Source organism: Neofelis nebulosa, chromosome X, assembly GCF_028018385.1.
Source record: "Neofelis nebulosa isolate mNeoNeb1 chromosome X, mNeoNeb1.pri, whole genome shotgun sequence".
NCBI classification, from domain to species: domain Eukaryota; kingdom Metazoa; phylum Chordata; class Mammalia; order Carnivora; family Felidae; genus Neofelis; species Neofelis nebulosa.
This window is the reverse complement of record NC_080800.1, coordinates 20,001,352-20,007,584: the sequence shown is the minus strand read 5'-3', so window position 1 is coordinate 20,007,584 and position 6,233 is coordinate 20,001,352.

Below are 6,233 nucleotides of genomic sequence, written 5' to 3'. Positions count from 1 at the left end.
TCTGGCAAGGTGTTTCCCCACACTGTACTTGCACCATCCTGAGCTTCTCTGGGCCCTTCAGTACAGCATTTTGCAGATTTACCTGTGACTCGGTGGGGACTCTGGGAGTTGTGTGAATGTGTTAAGGGCAGTTCAATGAAGAGACCTACTGTCTGCTGTCGTACAGATTATATGTTCTACATTTAAACATTTTTTGCTTATTCACTGAGATTCTTTCTAGAACTTTTCTTGCTATTCTAAGCATGGTTCCAGTAAATATCCTAAATAGCTAAAATATTTAACCTTTAAATGATTTCCTTAGGAAAATTGCAGAGAAGTGATACCTAGGTCAGAATAGTGTGCACACATTGAAGGCTTTGAATATGCATTTCACATAACCTTCTAGAACAGTTGGAGACCTTCATTCACTCATCGATTTCCCTGAAGTTTGCCAAGTTTTATTCTTTTTAAACATCTTTGCCCTTTTGATAGGTGAAAAAGGATATTTGTTAACGGGCTGTCTTTGAATTTTGCCGAGATTGAACTTTAAAAAATTGCTTATTGTGTTTTTAGTTAAATTACTAGTTCAGGTATGGATATCAGAATCTTAACTCAGAACATGTTCCCTCCCATTAAAGGTTTTCATATGATAAGAACAACAGGTTTTGATTTTTATTAAAACAATTTTTTTAGGTTTTCATTTTTAATACAGGACTTGGAGAAGATGAGATGAAGCAAAGTATGAAGGACATACAGTAGGCTCTAGGTATTTAGTGTTCTGTCCCTCTTTAAAGATAGTGAGTGTTTGGTCCTAGCACCATTACGTGTTGAGCATGGAATTTCCTAATGTGGGTTGGACATGGTTTTGTACTGAGTTGTCCATCCCGAGACATCCTAATTTTACTTCAGGCATTTATTACCAAGTTCTTTGTTTTTTGCTTAGACATTTCTTCAGTTGGTCTTCGAGGATGGTGTCTTTAACACTGGTTTTTTAGAAGAATTGACACTGATATGCTGTGCACTATGTTGTGCGTGCCCTTGTGATGCCGTGGATCCATTTCTTGTGGAACCTGAATACTCTGCACATTCCCTTTGCTACCCGAGTTCTCTGTGACGATCTGCTTTCTCTCCTCTCTTAGAACAGAGCCCAGAGCTTGATGGCTGAAGAATGGAAGTCTCCCCTCCCACCCCACACCCGTCACCCCAGGGAATTCAACATTTTAGTTTTCTTTTTGATAAGCTTGCACAGAGAGAAAGACCCTTTATCTTCCTAAAGGCATATTTGAGTCTGTGGGATGGCCAGGCCCACCCGGGGAGTTCTTATCCCTGTGGCCTTGGCTGCAGTCACCTAGGCAGCTGTAGGCAGCTGTGTGCAGCCGGGGGCGTGTCTGGGGCCGGAACATCTGGCACCTCAGCTGGGGTGGCTGGAATCGGGTGGAGGTTGGCCAGACCTCTTAACAGGCTGGTTGGATTTTTTAAATGGTGTCTTGAGGGCTCCAAGAGCAGCCAGCCAGAGCTTTAGATCCTAACTACACCATCCTCCTGCCTCTCAAAGCCATTTTCGTGCTGGGAACAATCACTGATGTCCTGGAAGTTGACAAAGAAGGTACCTTGGATACTAGTGCTAATGAAATAGTCTTGTATAAACATTTATTAACAAGTAACACTGGGAAACACTACATAGGATACCCCTCCTCTGGTAGTTTTTAAAGCATATTAGGTTACAAAAGACTCCGAAAAGTAGGTCCGTAAGAACACCTGTTTAACTTTGTTTAATCAGCTTTTGTGAAACTTACTTGGCCATGGTCCTTTTTTCTTATTAATACCTATTAATAAATTGCACACATGAGAAGAGGGAGGCAAAAGGAAGTGCGTTAGAGGATGGTGAAGGGTAGTTTATATTTGCTTCCATTTTGATACGGAGAAGACAAGTTTGTTACCAATTTCTGTTTCTCGCCAGAGCCTCAAGCTCAAATTCAGTGTTTTATGCTTTACAACAAAAACATTTGAGAGGAGTTAGGGATTCTTTATTTGGTTCCAGAACCCCATGACAACTTGTATGTTGGTGAAGTGCTACAATAATCAGTGAGAAGATGTAATCATCATAAAAAAGGAACTTTTATGTATGACTAACGTATTGGAGTCTTAGTATGTGTCAGGCAATATGCTAATGACATTCAGATGTATTTGCTCATTTAATCCTTACAGCCACCTTTGGAGGTCAATAGCATTGTTACCCACATTTTGCAGAGAGAGGTGAGGCTGCAAAAGGGACAGGGGCTATATATGTAATCTCAGGATACAGTTAGGTCTCTAACCATGAGAGATGATGGTGAAATAGTTTTGGGATTTTAGTTCCCTTATAGAATAGATTTTCACTGCATTTGTGATTGACTCTCTGAATCGACTTGTGAATGGTCCCCCCCCCCTTTCCTGGGCTACAAATAATGCATTACTGTAAAATAGGTAACCAGAAAGAGGAATTAAAAAGGATTGAGCAAGTTCAAAAATGGATTTAACGGTCTTGACTCATCATGTTGCTTTTAGATGAGACTCTCGTGTCATAAAACTTTTAATCTAAGGGGATCAATCTGAGGTGGATTTGGGGGTCCTTTCACCCAAAGGGCGGGTTTCTGGAAGGCAGTGTGCAGTGATGTGAAGTAGTGTTGGCGTGAATGTCCATACCTGGGAGGTCTTGCCTAGGGCTCTCTGCCACTGACTAGGTCTGGGAGTGGGCTAAGGGCTTCATCTCTTCAAGTTGTTTCCCATCCCATAAAAGGAGGGGCACCTTCTTCATTCCATAGTCCCTTGATTTAGGCCTATATTGTTTTGCTTGATTCGGCTGTTTGGTTAGTGAAATATTTTAATGAATATACTGCATATCATCTTAAAAATCAAGGCCTATTTAAGATATAAAAAAAGCCCTTCTGAAGAGGCATTGAGAAATTAGTATCTCAGAGAAAGGATTAAAGTAACCAAAAAAAGGGTAAGATATTTTGGTTTGTGTCACAGAAATTGTGCATCTTTAGTAGAGGGAATAGGATGGCTAAAACAAATGAACAAAACCCTAATGGAAGTAAAATGAAAATTACACATGACAAGGTATTGATACAGCAGGTGTTTATTTCATCCTGATTACATATATACATACCTACATCTTATATACATTTATAAGAAGACTGTATAACACATCATGCCTAGTAGTGGTATTATGTGGAGCTTGTTAGACATGTGCATGGTGCATACATTTATGTGTACTAGGTCACAGTGTAAAATTTACTAATTGGGTCACGGTCATTGATGGAAGGAGTACACTCAATACAAATAAAGATGTGTACTTGAGCTGTACTTAGGTTGATCAGAATTTTGAAGTTTTACCTTTAGAGTTGTAAAAAACCCCAAAACAACAATAACAAAGCCGTTTGAGCGTTGTTGCTCTTTTAGTTTAGCCTGATAGGGTCTTAGGACACAGCAAGTCGCTGTGCCATTTCCGTGTGGCTGGCGCCACCTGGTGGCCTTTGGGTTACAGTGCAGCATACTACCTTTAATAGAAAACTCGTAGATCCAAGTTTCTGATGTCCTGACTGAGCTGTACAAATGGCCATAGCTTGAAGTTAATGAGTTTCACTTCTTACCTTCATCTGACCTTGGCCACACGCCTTTAACCCTAACCAATCACCTGTAAAGCACATGCCATCTCCCGAAGGATTATCATAGAGGAAAACCAGTTAGTGCTTCATCTCTTGAGACAGAGTCCCAAGTACTGTCTTTTTATAAAAGGACAGTACACTTGGACGTGAAATGGCCTTCGGTGAAGTAGTAGGAAATGCGAACTCCTTGCCTGTGGGAAACCTTCCCTCATCCCTGTATTGTAGCTTCTCATGCTCCCCTTGGGGCCTTCACCATTGGTAGGTATTTTTTGGATTTATTGCACTTTGATGCTCTTTTTATATGCTTTCATTTGGGAGACTCTGGGCTCCTTGAGGGAAGGGATTGTTTCATACCTTTTTATCCACATTGCCAGCAAAGTACCTTGCACACATGTAGGTAATGTTTCCTGTTTGAACAAGTGCATGGCTTAGGTGAATTTGGGTTTGGACTTGTCTTTTGATTTTGTTAATGAAGAGTTTTTTTGTTCATATTTGAGAGAGAGAGTGTGTGAGCACGAGTAGGGGGAGGGGCACAGAGAGAGGGAGAGAGAGAATCCTAAGCAGGCTCTGTGCTGTTAGTGTTGAGCCTGTTGTGGGGCTGGATTTCCCCAGCTGTGAGATCATGACCTGAACTGAAATCAAGAGTTGGATGCTTAACCAATTTGAACCACCCAGGCACCCCTTGATTTTTTTTAATTAAAAAAATTGTAAGCTTAAGCCTCAGGAAGGTGGATCTTTAAAAATATTTTTTTAGGGGCACCTGGGTGGCTCAGTCGGTTAAGCGTCCGACTTTGGCTCAGGTGTTGATCTCATGGTTTGTGAGTTTGAGCCCCACATGGAACCTACTTCAGATTTTGTATCTCCCTCTCTCTCTGCCCTTCCCTGCTCACGCTCTCTCAAAAGTACATTAACATTAAAAGAATATATATGTTTAGGATTTTACGTAAGTGTATATAACATTATGCCAAAATTGCATTACCTAAATAATGGAACTGGTAACAGTTGCTTTGCTATTGAAGAATAAATACATAGTAGTTATGATAAACATTTTCTTCCTTCTAAGAGCTAGGTACAAATTATAGAAGTGTGTATGTATGTGTGTATCTATAGATTTATGTATGTATGTGTGTATGTATATTTGTGTATCTCCTTTCACATGGAGACCTTTGTAGAGCTATTTACCTGAAATACACATTTCATCACATTCATATAGTAGCAACTCTCTTCAAAGACCTTTCATTGACATAGTGTTGTCAGAAAGTTCTTGTAAGAAATACAAGGATGCATTCCATGATATCAGATGGGGGGGGTGGGGTACAAAAATATCATTAAATAATAAAACAGTGGTTAATGTATTTGAGAATAAAATATACAACCTGGAAGTCTACTGACAGATGGAAAACTTAGGATGTAGCATTAGATATGTCCTTGGACAGAGAAGAAATGATGGGAGTGGGGAATGATTGTATGAGATTCTGGGGACTAAGACCCCTGAAAGAGCAGTCTGCCACAATCATTGTAAAGTTCCGAACACTGCTAAGGCTTAGCTGGGGAATATTCGACACAAGATTACATATTTGAGGCAGAAGCAGGGAATTATAGATGTCATCTATGTATTAGTGGTCTGAAAAGACATTGCCCAGTGTATTTCCCAGAAACTTGAAGCCACCTCTTGACCTATTATTTTGGATAAGCCCCTACGTGTTAGGGCACGTTCTCTTCTGCCGCACAGGCAGCTACTAAACTACATTGGTCTCCTTTCTTTAATCAATTGGCAGCTGTCTCTAGAGAAGAGTCTCTTCACCTTACTATTGACATCTCAGGCCACATACTTCTTTGCTCTGGGGGCTGTCCCATGCATTGTAGGATGTTTAGTAGTACTCCTGGCGTCTACCCACCAGATGCCAGTGGCACTCCCACAGTTGTAACAAAAACATTTGTGGACATTACCATGTCCCCTGGAGGCAGTTGAGAACAGCTGCATGTTCCGGGAACAGGTGTCCTGTAGCTACATCCCAGTCAGGCCCGGGGCCCATCCTTTCCAGTAGGACAAGGGGACTCTCCTTTCTGAACAGTTTTTCTTGTCTTCTGTAAATGGTCACACGAGATCATCTTTAAGGATATAATTTTGGATCTGTGGACTTTCAGAAGTCAGCTTTTGAAGGGATAATTTATAGAAGGCATTGAAGAGGAGTGCATATTTATTGCTACGTTTGTCAGGCTATTTACATTACCCAGTTAACATGAAAGTGCTGAGTCAGGATGTATTTTCACTTATTTGTGAAATGGCTACACTTTCAGCACCTGCCTAAGTAATCAAATGCTAAGCTCCTTGAGGGCAGAAACTTGTCTTTGGTTACTTGGTAAGTGCCAAGTATATAGAGTAGATGATCAAAAGTTGCTGAATGAAACAATAGCTGGCTTTTTGGAATGTATCTAAATTGTCTTCCTTGTAAACATACCTAAAATGAATACGTAGCTAGAAAACTATTAATGGAATGGAAATTAGTAATCAAGAAGATACAGCTGTATTCCAGGAGTAAAAATTTCTAATTTTCTAATTGGAAAGAGGAAATATCAAGAATTCCAGGGGAGCCTGGGTGG